General features: G+C 39.1%; 1 long non-coding RNA gene across 1 annotated transcript; it reads left to right on the forward strand.

Annotated features, from left to right (window-relative positions):
* The first annotated feature begins 4,871 nt into the window (after window positions 1–4,871).
* Window positions 4,872–9,589, forward strand: LOC107075522 (uncharacterized). The gene is made up of 5 exons (XR_011183606.1): window positions 4,872–4,993; window positions 5,514–5,621; window positions 7,328–7,454; window positions 8,094–8,217; window positions 8,551–9,589. It is a non-coding gene; the product is annotated as an uncharacterized lncRNA (long non-coding RNA).
* Window positions 9,590–15,029: the final 5,440 nt, after the last annotated feature.

The raw sequence follows: 15,029 nt of genomic DNA on the forward strand, positions 1-15,029 counted from the left end.
ACGATTAGATGCTTATGGACAGTATTTTAACGCCAGAATTTCTCTCGGCGTTCGCAGATGAACGTGTTTTGATATTAAAAAAACTGGAAGGACACGATCTCTTGAACCACAGCCCGCACAGTACAGCCTGGCCAACCCGTCACAGCGGTCAGCCTAAAACTCGCTCCACTGCGTGATTAAAAACTCGGGCGGAACGAAACGCTGCTGATAAATAACTGTTAAATAGAGTACTCAAGTTTGAGTTAAATATTTTTAAAATGTTCTTAAATATTTTAAATAATTAACATTTTTCCAATTTAACCCTGATAACGAGTAATGAATTGATTGAAAATGACGATCACCTGCAGGTTTTACAGGTGCCTGTCAATTAGCACCTGATTAAGACAGCTGATTTCGCTTTCAATTAACTGGTTCAATTAAATCTTTAAGGCCTGAGGTGGAGAAGGGTGTCTCTCCAGGACCCAGGTTGTCCACCTGTGGGCTTCTACTACACCTCGAACTGACAGTTCAAGAATAGCTCCCCTCCAGCTGCTGTGATCAGATAAAAATCAATGAGATTGGTTACTTCTCACTCAAACACAGATGTATTAATAAAATCCAATGTTGTTATAATAGAAAATAAAAGTGGAGACTTTGTTGATGCCCTTTGTGTCCAAGACTTGTGCAGCGGTGTAGTTATTGAACTACACAACTCTTTACGCTGTTCTAAGAGTGATATGTTGTCATTTTAAATACATTCAAATTTTGAGAAATAATTCAAAAGATTTAAACTAGGAACTGCAGTTAGCTGTGCCATGCTCTGTGTGTAGTAAACTCAGAAGTAAAAGCAGCCTGCAGTGTCACCGAAAAAACTTCAGATTTCATTTGGCACTTTAACTTCAGTCTCCAATTAGAAAAAAAAATAGGATACTTCAGTATCAAATGCACAGCCTAGACTGGGTGAAAAGTGGAAAAAAGCACAGTCTTCAGATGTAAAGTTTTTAAGGAGAGTCTAGTGAGAAGGGATCGCTTCACCATGATTATTTTGCAGTGTTTAGAAGAGCTCTGCTGCTGAAAGACGCCCTATCCAAAGAACACCCCTCAGACAGTGGAGACAAAGACTTGATCTCATCACGTGTTCACAATAATCCACAATATATATTCATAAATTAAAGCTGACTCTCACCACACACAGACTTTAAAGCCTTTTGATCAGACTTTAAAACCTTTTGCAGCTACACGATGACATTTCCCTGTTTTCCAGGAGTTCTGGTAACATTTTAAACCCTAGCCCACAGGAGCAGCTGGTTAGACATGAACTCAGTTAAAGTTTTGCTTAAACTGATGCTCCTCGTTCTCACAATCAGTAATCCAATGCAAGGAATGTGCACAATCTTGGTGCCAGTGTTTAAATATTTTGCTGCCTTGGAAATGGCAGCATCCTATTTGTAATTGAATGGTGCTTTGTATGGATTTTCCAAATGAACGTGTCTGCTTATGGATTTCCATTTTCTCTTGTCCAGTCTTTGTATTTGGAAATGATTTTAAAAGATCATTGGTTACAGTGATAAATAAACTGTTTGTAGAATTAGTCACTATGTAAATACATTACCTCTTAAAATTAATTTTCCCCAAACCTCTTATTTCTTTAAAAGGTAATCCCCCACACAATAAGTAAGATTATTTCTTAAAAGTAATGTAAAGTAAAATGGAAATAGTTCCTTGCTATCTACACACATTAGGATATTCTACATTTGGGTTTTCTCTTGCTCTTCTTTATTCTAAACTGATGAGATTAGGCTAACATTTTAAATAAACACCTCTACAGAAATGCAGTGACAAAATGTAAAAAAGAGACCAACTGTATTTGTGTCTTTATTTACCTTATTACAAGTTAATACAGGAGTGACCCAACACTGAAGATCTCAAGCCTGCAGGTTTCCCATGCTGAGCTGGTGGTGAAGCACACTGCCAACAGAGGAAGTGACCTCACTCTCAGCCATGTGAGGAGCTGTATCCAGCACCTCCCCAGTGCCTGTATCCTGGACGACAGTGGGAATCCAGTCTCCTGGTGTCTCTCTGATGAGCTGTGTGAAATGAGAAGGGCTTTCACCTTACCTGAGTATCGAAGAGCTAGGTACATGCGATGGGCTTCCCAGTCTATGCCCATGTTTCAGATGAGAATACTGCTGCAATTAACATGTTTACATCTTTTGGCTTCTGTAATTATTGTGGTGTGACAGAACCCTTTTTGTTTATAGCCAAACCTGGGGGGATCTGTATACATTAATCTCTGTTTAATCTCGGTTAAGGTGCTGACTGGGCCATTGTGTTGCATTTAACCTTTTCACCTTGCATCTGGTCCATCACTTGTATGCCTTACTTGTCAGACCTTGAAGTAGTAACAGTGCAAACTTCCTCAACTGGGTGATTTCTGTCTGGCTGGACTCGCTCTTCTTTGTCTTAAGAGTGCCCTCTGGTGACTTAACTACACTTTACACTTCAGATCAAACAAAGAGAAGATCACTTTATTGGCCATATACAGTTTCTTGTATTAGGAATCTGTCTTTTTGCATACCCCAGCTTGCTCTCCATTAGACACACAGACAGGGACAGAAGCTTGGGGTCAGAGCACAGGGTCAGCCATTTATCCAGCACCCTTGGAGCAGTTGGGGTTAAGGGCCTTACTCAGGGGCCCAACTGAGTAGGATTCCTCTGCCGACCGTGGGATACGAACCGGCAACCTTCCAGCCACAGGCACAGATCCTGAGCCACAAAGCCACCGACTAGCAGCACGTCTGAGGTAGGACACACTCAGACATTGACACGTTCACAAGGGCCGATTTTTTAACTTACCTGTACGTCTTTGAACTATTCCTTTACCCCTCCTGGTCCTGAGTTTGATTCCAGGGTTCCTGTCTGTGTGGAGTTTATATGTTCTCCTTGTTTGTGTAGGATTTCTCCACTGTCCTCCTAAACACACGCAGGTGGGGTTTAGAGACCAGTGGTTTGATGGCTCTGACCCCAATTGCTGAATTGAACTAATCAGTTGGATAAAAAATCAAATCACCCGTTGTTTTGCTAATTGGGAGTTTTATTGTATACCAAAAATTCATGGATAACTGTGTTGTGATGTGCAACAGTAATTGCTCTGTGGGAAACCACGAAGGTGTGTGATCAGAAACGGTTCATGGAGGTAGCAGTGCTGATTCCAAACATGAGATTAGATCCCCTCAGACTAAGGGACGTTTTTGGATGGAGTAACGATCACATCTGTCTCTTTTACTATAGCTTGTGTGTATATTTCTCCATCTGTAAATCATTAAACACCAATGTTATCAAAACCACTGACATGGTGAAAAGGGACACTGTGCTGTAGAATGTACTGTTCTTGTGATGGAACATTAAACCAAATTCCTTACTATTATTTATTAAATATCCAAATGCAACAACGTGTAACACCGGTATCCTTCCTAAATTCCACCTTGGGTTTGCTAATCCAGTCAACCTAACTTTTCCCCAAAATTCACTGGGTGATGAAATTCCTCACTTCCCCCTGATCTGTACCTGTCAGGCAGGTGCGTGATGAACTTAATGGGGGATAAAGTGGGTCCCTCCTGTATGTCCAGAGCTTTGGGATCCTTTGGGATGTTAAGCATCTTATGAAGACAAGGAATGAATTGTAGGAATGAATCGTTAAGGACTGTGATACATAAATAATCTGTATAAGATATACAGTATACGTTGATTTTTTTTACCTTAAATGTTAACTTCTAGGCTTTATGATAGACCTCATAGTAAGTGCATTAGCACTGCTGTCCCACAGTTCAGGGATCATGAGCTCAAGACCTGGACAGGTGTATCTGTCTATGAGGAGACTGCATGACCTGGCTGTGTTTAGCTTTAAATGTTTTTTTAGAATCTGGGGGGCATAAGTATTTATTACTCATGCGTACAGCATATTGCTTGATTGCAGAGAAAAATGGTAAATATGAGAAATTTCTATTCAGATTATTTTTGAGGATAGGATTTTTGAAAATTTAATATTTTATTTCCTATGATAAAATACATTTTAAATGTCTGTTGTTTAATGGTGACATCTTTGTCAATAATATTTGTAATTATTTTGTGATTAAAATGTTTCTTTTAAGACTACATTCAAAAGCTGTAATACATTATTTTAAATTAAATGACTGTAATAGTTAAGACTTCATCCATCAGTCTACTTTATCCAGCACAGGATCATGGAGGGTCGTGTCAAGCAACAGCTGCTGGGCAGGATACACCCTGGATGAGACACCAATCCATCGCAGAGCACACACAATACACACAAATACACACACTCACACCAGGGCCAATTTTCCAAAAAGGTATTTAACTTCCCAACATGTCTTTGGATTGTGGGATGGAAGAGGAGCACTGAGGGGAAACCCACAAACACAGGAAGAACACACAGACAGCACCCCAGAAATTACACCCAGGGCCCCAGGGCTTTGAGGCAGCAATGCTAACCTCTGCACTACCATACTTTTTTAATCCATATCTTAACAATTTATTTACCAGTTTTTGTTTCCATACATTGTCCAGAAGGGGTATATGTGTCAACACAAACACCAACGCCTATTTATTAGTAGCCTCTTAGAAACGTATAAGAGGCTACTTATCCAACATTAAATATTAAGCCGTACCAGATCCAGATCCAGGCAGGGAACTCTTCAGGTGGAGACAAAGTCTTCTGGCTCCGACTCGCTAGTGGGGCTGGACTTCAGAGGTTCCAGGTTTGCCCGGTGCACAGAGATTGGCAGTGAGAGCAGATGGGTCAGAGTGACGTTGCAGCTGACCCTTACCAAACAAGGTCTGAGCAGAAGGCAGAGCAGTGAGAGGACCTCAGAGATTCAGGACATACTGTAGAGTTCCAGTCCAGTTAGCAATAGATATGTTTATTCTAAAATCATTTAAAGATCTTTCAACCTTGAAAAACATCCTTCTCAAGCAGATTCCTCAACCGATCACGGTAACGTATTTTATATTTACTTCTAATGGGTATTGCTTCTGATCTGAATTTTTTATTATGAAATGTGGCATTTTAGTGCTTGAGAGGTTATTATATTAACATGCTATAGCAATAATATTGACAGTTTTATAGAATGAAAATGCCATGGATGTACACTTGTTACAAAAGTTACAAAGTTAGATAACTTTTTGTAGTCTTATTGTATCTTAGTTACAATGTACACTTGTTACAAAAGTTACAAAGTTAGATAACTTTTTGTAGTCTCATTGTATCTTAGTTACAATTTGATTTTATCTTATTTTATTTCATAATTGTTGAAAGGTGTTTGTTTAGATAAACAGGTGTTCTCCACAGGGAAATTATGTCAACATCTGGGAATGCAGTTAAGACACCTTTTTTTCATATACTTACTGTGTATGGAAGGGATTACTGTGTCTGTGTTGTGTTCCTGTAGCTCCAGAATGAGCAGTGTGAGAACACCTTGTACCTGCTGCATGATGATGTGCTCTGTATTATTCAGGTGTATGGGGGTCTCCTCCACATCATGAACAGTAACAGGTGCAGCCTTGAGATCTGTGTGGACTCTTGGCCAAACTTCAACACTGTCATCTGTAGACGTCAAAACAAGGTACAGGATGACAAGAGAGATCTGAAAATCTGCAAAGAGCAAAGACTACAAATAACCTAAATAACACATAATTCATTTCTTTTTGCAAAAACCTGTCTTCTTACTGTAAAATACCAGTTTTTAAAAGTCTGATCCATAAACCAGTTTGGGAAGGAGAAATGCCAGATGCAAAATTAGTCAAAGTAGATATACAGTAAAGGTGAGGTGGCAGTATGCTGAGGTGACATGATGATTTGAATTTTTCTTCTACACCTTCATGGTCCTGGGTTTGATTCCTGTCTGTGTGGAGTTTGCATGCTCTTCTTATGTATGTGTGGGGTTTAATAGAGAGATCTTAAAATCTGCAAAGTGCAAAGACTAAAAATAACCTAAATAAATAATTCAGCTCAAACTAGAACTGTTTTCATTATTCCTGCTAGGAGGTTTTGTAACAGTGCAGTAAGTGTACTGTGAAATACAGTCAAGTATGGAGCTTTTAATAGTCGTGTGCTGATACATAAACCAGTTTGGGAAATGTTTGATTAATATTAGATGCAAATTTAGTCAAAGCAAAAAGCACTTTAACAGCTATTTTGATGTAGGAATGTAAAACAATGGACTTGGTGCATAGAAACAAAGACAGGAAGATGAGGCAGGTATTAACACTATGTAGAAACACCTGAAAGTAATTTGTGTTGTATAGATACAATATAGATATATATTAAAACACTTCAGTGACTACTGAGGCAGCTTGATGATTTGAATTATTCCTCTACACCTCCATGATCCCATGTTTGAGTCCAGGGTTTGTCTGTGTGGAGTTTGCATGTTCCCCATATGTTTGTGTAGGTTTTTCTCAGAGATTCTGCATTCCTCCAAAACTCTCAGGGTTAGGTTAGGTTTAGAAACCAATGGCTTTCATTCCCCTGACCTGATTTTGGAGTACTGAACTAATTAGTTGGATCAGAATTCAAATCACTTGTTTTCTGGTACATGTGAAGTACAGTGCTGGAGCTGGACACCCCTGATGTGCAAATTGAAAAGAAGGATCATGCACACATGACAAGTGCTCTGCACAGAAAATTACAAATTAATGTGACTGGAAAAATAAAATTACTATTTCAAAAAACTGTTTATGTGCATTTGTGCTTACTTGATGTATCGTAGCAGAAAAACAAACCCCCTTCCCAAAAAAACAGCAGTGTGTAATAATATTGTTAGGTTAAACTCAATTTGCCTCTTCCAGTTTTTTTATTCCAGGAAAATGTTCCATATTGTACAGATCCACACCAGAACCTGATGTCAGAGCCGAAAGGCATCAGAGCCAATCGTGATCGAGACAGTGAGACAGATGCAAACTCCACACACAACAGGATGTGCAGTCTGAATGGGAAACCAGTTGATCCATTTTAAGTAACATTTTGGTAACAACTTGCTGCTGTAAGTGGTGTGTTGACCACTAGGTGGTGCTCTTCTCTTCAGCACCAAAATTGCCAAACCCGTTATATAGTAGTCTGACTCTGTGCTGTAGGAGGAACCATCCTTCTGATGACACATTAAATCAGGTTTCTGACTAATTGGTCATTAACAATCCCATGGAACACTTTGTATTTTTAGGGCTTGAATAAACTGGCCAACCTTTATTTTCCCATAAGATTACTTTGGTTTCATAACTCCACAATTGAATGTGATTTTGACAGCTTTCAATCTGATGTCTCTTTTCCCAGGTCCTGAGAAGCCATCCAGTTCAGTTCCCTAATCTGTGGACGATGTTCACAAAGGATCTTGAGAATCTGCGGGCGATGCTGATGGATGACAGGGTGATAGACTGGACACAAGACACCATTGTGAGAGGTTCTGTATCTCATTAAGAGTTCATAATGATCCATAATGTATATTATATATGTGTATATGAACTGAAACCAACCACACGCACACATTCACACAAGTCTCATGAACAGACTGTAATTGTACTGTCCAGTCCTTCTTCAGAAACAGAACATTGATCAGACTTTAAAACCTAGATTCATTTTGTGTTGTCCATTTTTTTCACTTTTATATTTTTTAACCATGAGCATTACCTTCTAGGCTTCATGGCTCTGAGGTTTGATTCCCTCTCCTCATTAATCCATCTTTTCTGGAGTGGTACAGTGTTGACCAGTAAATAGCTGGTTTAAAGTTTTTGTGAAAAGGATTTGCATAATCGTTTTTTGTGTTTCTTTTACTTAGCTGTCAGAATTTGGAGGGTTTGTCAGATTAAGCACAAATGTACTGTATATGTATTTAAACATGTATATGGCAATAAAACATAAATATAGAAATTGATATTAAATGTGATTAAGAATTGTAATGATAGCAGCTTTTAATTTTCCAAAACTCCATAGATATTTCCTATGATGACATGGATTTTAAATGTTTGTTGTTTAAAGATAGCATCTCTTTGCCATTAAAATGTTTGCAGTGATAACACTGTACAATCTTTCTTTTAAAAAGGTATTCCACACACTTACTGCGACTTAATAAAAGAGGTTGCTACCAGCAATGGAATGAATGTGAAGGAATTCAAAGACTACAGACTGATGGTTAATCACAATCCGGAGAGTATTCAACACAATGAGTGAGTGCAAGACTAGTTACACAGAGAATGAACTCTTGTTTAACTATTTAGGTAATCTTTGTAGATGTTAAGATACAATTTAAAGGCCTTTTAAACCATTAGCTTTACTTGAAGTATATTATAAAGACTTTACTTCAAAAAATGTTTGTTACAAAAAGTCACATGTAAGTTTGAAACTATTTGTTATAAATGCCAGATGTATTTGGATATGTTAACACATTTAATACATCTTCAAATAAATTAATTATTATTTTCTGCAGAAACGTAATGACAAAATGGCATTAGCAGAAAGCTATGAATTTTCTTTCTTATTTACTTACTTATAACTTACAGGAGTGACCCAACACTGAAGATCTCAAGCCTGCAGGTTTCCCATGCTGAGCTGCTGGTGAAGCACACTGCCAACAGAGGAAGTGACCTCACTCTCAGCCATGTGAGGAGCTGTATCCAGCACCTCCCCAGTGCCTGTATCCTGGACGACAGTGGGAATCCAGTCTCCTGGTGTCTCTTTGATGAGCTGTGCGAAATTAGAAGGGTTTTCACCTTACCTGAGTATCGAAGGACTGGACACATGAAGACAGTCTTCACTGCTCTTATAAAACAGATGCATGTGATGGGGTTACCTATCTATGGCCATGTTGCAGAAGGGAATACTGCTGCAATTAAAATGTTTAAATCTTTGAACAGCACTTTTGTCCCTGGGAAGTATGCTGTAAAAATCCTTGTATTCAAAAAGGCCAGTTAAGGAAGCCCTATATTATCCTCTTATGGATATATGGATATGCAGGTATAGGGCTTACCATATGCTCACCCTGTTTTAAAGCTTAACTTACAGCTATTAACGATGTGTGTACTCTATAGTAAATATTTAAGTTTGACAAAGCTACTTAATGGTTATTGATTTTTATTGTTGTAGTTGATGAGGTCATAAAATTCATATTGGTCACATTTGGAAAGTTTGCATCACAAAAAAACGAAAAAGATGTTTTATTTAAATTATTTGCCTGGCATGTGGTGGGCTGAGAAACAGTTAAACACTGATGATCATAAGGAATTATCTGGTTTACACTAGACATTTAATTTCTTGATGAATCATTTGAGGTTTCAAATGCAGGAACATCGGATAAAAAGGCAAAGAAAAACCACACGGGAGAGGAGTCAGAAGGATGATGAAGGAAGAGAGTTATAGAGACGGACAGAAGAAGAAACACCATCATCCTCCTCTTCCTCTGAGCTTGTGCCTGGCGAGAGGACCTTGTTCTGCTCAGTCTGGGAGACCAGATTCTGGCTCAGTACTCTGAACCTTGTTATAGAGACCTCACTGTCCTATACAGTATATTTTTAGGAAATGCTGATTTCTTTTATTGTGGAATCCTCAGGCTAAAGACTTTTCTCTCCTTATTTGGTGATGCATGTTTAAAATGGGACAGCAGAGTCCCATTGGCAGCAATGTTGTAAGAAGGGAGTATTAGTCTTGGGTTGTTTTCTTTCATATAAGATGCAGGATGTTTCTCTTGTTTATCTGTCAAGGTGTTGCACAATGTTTCAGATTACAGAATTAGAATTTCGTGTTCCTGGGTCTGTCAAGGAGTTACTTAGTGCTTTAGATTAGAGGGTTAGAATTTTGTGTTTCTGGGTCTGCAGGACTTCGGCTTCTGAAATTGTCTTGTATGAAGAGTAACATTTTTTGTTCTTTAGTTATTTGATTGTTAATAAATATTCATTTTGTTTGTACACATTCTGACTCTGATTTTATGACTATTCCACCAGAGCTGTGTCAGAGAATAAAAAGAATTCATGTTCCTCAAATTACAGTACACTAACTTCTCAGCCTTATTTATTTACATTTTTATTTCTCCAATCCCCCAATATATAGTAGCAATATATTTCTTTAATTTTAGGCTTTTATTTATATTTTTATATTTACCTTTTTCATTCAGGCTCCTGAGTATTGTCTGTTTTTTGTTCCGCAATGAATCTACTGTCCCTTAAAAAATTCCGCATCAAAAGAATAGGCTTGCTGTACAATACATCTGATGAAGCCATATCCATAAAACTTTAACACTGAATAAGAAGCACAACAAAAACGTCTTAAATACCAATAAACTAGATTGACAAGTTCAATTACTATGTCATAAGAAGGAGAGGTACAGAATTTCATGAAGGTCTCAACAAAATCTTTAACTTTTTTATTTAAGATTTAAGTCATGATACCACACAACAGGGCAGCATAGTGGTGCTGAGGTTAACATTGATGCTAAAGAATTTCATGGTAGTTTAATTTGCTTCTGGGAAAAGTTGACAAAATGTGCAATCAGAGAGCTAATAGATTTGCCTTTTTAGTTACTTGCTTATTACTTACAGGATGAGTAAGGAATGGGCCTCCCAGTCTATGCCCATGTTGCAGAAGAGAATACTGTTGCATTGAACATGCTTAAATCTTTTGGCTTCTGTAACTACCCTGGTGTGACAGACCCGTTTGTGTTGATATTTAAGAGTGGGCCAATCTGTGCACATTAACCCCTGTTTAGTCTCAGTTAAGGTGCTGACTGGGCCACTGTATTATATTTAACCTTTGTCACCTTGCATTTGGAGCTTCACTTGCTCGCCTTACTTATTGACCCTGAATTAGCAGCAGTGGAAACTTCCTCAACTCAGAAGGCTCAGATGGTTATTTCAAGGATCTTAAGAAAAGCAAAAAGATTTCTCCAAGTAGATCACTTTTTCAAAATAATCTTATTAAATAATAAAATTATTAAATAATCTATTTAATAAGTAGCCTCTTAGCAGTTTTTTAATATGAACTTTTCAGCTGTACACTAGAGTACATTCAGCACCCCTGTTACTACAATCCAGATTCAGACACAGAGGCCTCCAGGTGGAGACAAAGTCTTGTGGCTCCGACTCGCTAGTGGGGCTGGACTTCAGAGGTCCCAGGTGTGCCAGGAGCACAGAGATTGGCAGTGAGAGCAGACGGGTCAGAGTGACGTTGCAGGGGACCCTTACCAAACCAGGTCTGAGCAGAAGGCAGAGCAGTGAGAGGACCTCAGAGATTCAGGACATACAGTACAGTACCAGGCCTGTTAGCAATAGAGATGTTTATTCTAAAATCATTTAAAGATCTTTCAACCTTGAAAAACATCCTTCTCAAGCAGATTCCTCAATCAATCATGCTAATGTTCTTTATAAACACTTCTGATGAGTTCTTATTATTAAAAGAGAACATGTTTTTTTGTGGTTATTGTATTAACATGCTAAGACAATGATATCTACAGTTTTATAACGTGAATGTGCCAAAACCAGTTCAAAGTTATACATTTATAAAGCTTTTTTGTATTGTAATGTAGACATTTGAATTGATCTTTAATTCTATGTATCTAGGTGTGTTAGATAAATATGTTTTCTTCACAGGTAAATGATAACACAATTACTGTGTATGGAGAGGATTACTGTGTCTGTGTTGTGTTCCTGTGCCATTTTATAATATGAATGTGCCAAAACACATTTGTTCAAAGTTATACATTTATTAAGCTTTTTGTATTGTAATGTAGAAATTGGAATTCAACTTTCTTTCTATGTATCTAGGTGTCTTAGATAAATGTGTTTTCTTCACCGGAAAATGATAACACAATCTGGAGATTCAGTTCAGAAATCAATCAATGGTTTTTAATAAGAATAACACACTTACTGTGTATGGAAGGGATTACTGTGTCTGTGTTGTGTTCCTGTAGCTCCAGAATGAGCAGTGTGAGAACACCTTGTACCTGCTGCATGATGATGTGCTCTGTATTATTCAGGTGTATGGGGGTCTCATCCACATCATGAACAGTAACAGGTGTAGCCTTGAGATCTGTGTGGACTCTTGGCCAAACTTCAACACTGTCATCTGTAGACGTCAAAACAAGGTACAGGATGACAAGAGAGACCTGAAAATCTGCAAAGAGCAAAGACTAAAAATAACCTAAATAACAGAGAAATGAAGTCTTACTAAACTTGTTTTTAATGTTTTTTGCAAAACCTATATTTACATATACAGTAGATGCTGAACGGAATTTTGTAACAGTGCAGTACTGTAAAATACAGTAAAGTATAGAGCATTTATACGAGCCATCAGCTTGTTTGGCAAGTAGAAATACCAGAACAGATTTATTCAAAGCAGATATTAAACAGCAGTTGATCCACAACCCCTGCGTTGTGTGGATGTCCAGATGGAGGACCTGGCTTATTTCAAAGATTTTAACAAAAAGATTTCTGCAGGTACATCATTTCAAGAAATATACATGCCTTAGCTATGCTACTACAGTATACCCATCTTTATCAAACTGAATTACAAGTGTAACTTGCTACTCTTACTTGGACTCTATAGACATCTTGGGTTTTCACACCCTGGGCTACTGACCAAAAATGATCGTGCTTCAGTCAATTAATTACTGTAAGCACATACAGTATTGTCCTAGGGTGCCACTCATACCACCCATACAAGGGCTAGATTTGTGAAGGTGAATCAGGTTAATTGTAAGCAGGTTATGGAGCTTTAATGTACAAAGCATGGTGCTGACACTTTTTCATAAGAGCTTAATTCAGAGCATTCTAACCTCATGTGCTCAGAGCTGGAGAGGTGCCATGGCCTTCCAGCAAAAACAGGTTGAACGAGTTAAATGTTTCAAGTAGGCGGCTGCTTCAGCATGCGTAGGCTGCAGAGGAACAAGTAAAGGTTTATTCCCTGCTGAAAAGAGAAGAAAAGAAACACAACGTTTCGGCTGCGGAGCCTTCTTCGGGTGAGAGAGAGAGTTTAAATGGCAGCCAAAAAGCAGGGGAGTGGAGAGAGGTGTGAAGTCAAGGTGTGAACTCTCTTCACGTCTCTCTCTGGACTTGACCCCACCTGAGTGTCCACTCTGCTTCGCTCCTGCTCCCGCCTCCTCTCCACTCTTGGCTTTTGCTCTCTCATGTAGTACAGTAGTTTATTGTCATATGTACAGTGGAATTCTTAATCACACTATTCTCTTGGGACATACACAGTACAACTGTCACGATTATAGTCCCCTCCTTAAGGGTGCTCCAGCCCTTTCTCTTGAGACCTTATTCTGTGCACCTGATTCCTATTCCCAGCCCACCTTAAAAGCCAGGTGCTGACGCTCATCCGGGCTCTACATCAAGTTTCCGTACCGTGCGAGTCCGTGACCTGGAGGCGCCTGGTCCCGTTAAGGTTTTAATCTCAGTTCCCGTTCCTGTTCCCTGTCTGCCGGTTCCGACCCGGCCTTCGTGTTTTAATTCCTTGTTCTGATGGATCTCCTGGTTTTGGACTTACCCATTTGTTTGGATTCTCTCTAAGGACTACTCTTTTGGATTGTTCGCCTCGGCCACACCTCCCCCGTGCACCAGCGCACCTTGGACACGCCCCCCCTGTCTTCAGCCCCGTATTCCTGCATGACGTTTCCCCAGTGTTTCCCCACTTCGTCGGATTGTGTCGTCCGCATAGGGTCCTGAAAGAACTGTTTGTTACAACAACAGACAACACCACATGATGTACACAACGGGAACAATAAATACTGTATGTTGTGGAACAATGAAAAAAGCAGTAATGAGACAAAGAAAACATGGAAGACTGCATAGCAAAAAACTGCATAGTGCAGATGTATATTTAGGCACTGCAGCTAGCTGTTGAGGATGCGTACTGCAGTGGGATAGAAGCTGTTCTTGTCTGCTTGCCAGAGCGGAGGGGGGTGAACAGTTTGTGGCCGGGATGGGTTGAGAATGATGGATTATTGCGGCAGTGGATGGTGTGGATCTCACCGATTGATGGTAATCACATATTTTGCTATAGCCTTTGTAGTGCATCTCTGCCCTGCATGGTAGTACTGCTGTACCACACAGTGAGGAAACTAGTGAGGACACTTTCTATGGTGCCACAGTAAAAGTTCATGAGGAGCTGCTTCCCCAAACTGCATTTCTTTAAGCACCGCAGAAAGTGCAGGTGCTGTTGTGTCTTTTTCAGACTGGCTACAGTGATGTGAGTCCAGTCCAGGTCGGTGGAGATCTGCAGGCCGAGGAACCTGAAGCAGCTGACAGTTTGCACTGCTGTGCCATTGATGCCGATTGGGGCGTGACTCCCTCTGGGTCTCCGGAAGTTGCTTTCATCATCGTTGTTTGTCAGCTCAATAATAGTGGTGTGATCTGAAAACTTAATGACGTGGTTCCTGCTGTAAGTGGTTGTACAGTCATAGGTGACCAAGGAACTCATGCTTTATCAGTTGTTAAGTGTTGTTTTGTATCACGGTATTGTACTGTTGTTTTATTGTCACATTTATTGTATTATTGTCATATATGGGAGGGAATTATTCTTAATTAATTGTCTGATAAGTCTTTTATATTTTAAACACTTGTATCTTGTAACTTTCCGCTCCAATGGTTGTGGAAGTATTCCGATGCTTTTGACTATATATGCTGAATTGTCAACATATGTCATGTTGCAAGGCATAATTCCCATATGTTCCTGGCAAAGTTACAAAAACAATAAGGAACTTGCTTGACTGCTCTTCATGTGCACAGCCAATGTCAAATCCCTTTTAGGGACAAGTTTTACAGACCTTACTGTATAAAAAGACCACTTTTTGAGTCTGGCCTGCAAGAGCTATGGATATGCATAAGTAATAAAGAAGACTTCCGCTACACGGACACTCGAATTGCTGTCTTTTGTATGACAGAACATCTGTTACAAGTTTATTATCTCTTGATGCAATTTTTCTTGCAGTAAAGATTAATTAACAAAGGTAAAGGGTTAAGGGTCCACCCCTCTATTTACTAGCCCCTTT

This window comes from Lepisosteus oculatus, chromosome 25 (genome assembly GCF_040954835.1).
Source record: "Lepisosteus oculatus isolate fLepOcu1 chromosome 25, fLepOcu1.hap2, whole genome shotgun sequence".
Lineage (NCBI taxonomy): Eukaryota > Metazoa > Chordata > Actinopteri > Semionotiformes > Lepisosteidae > Lepisosteus > Lepisosteus oculatus.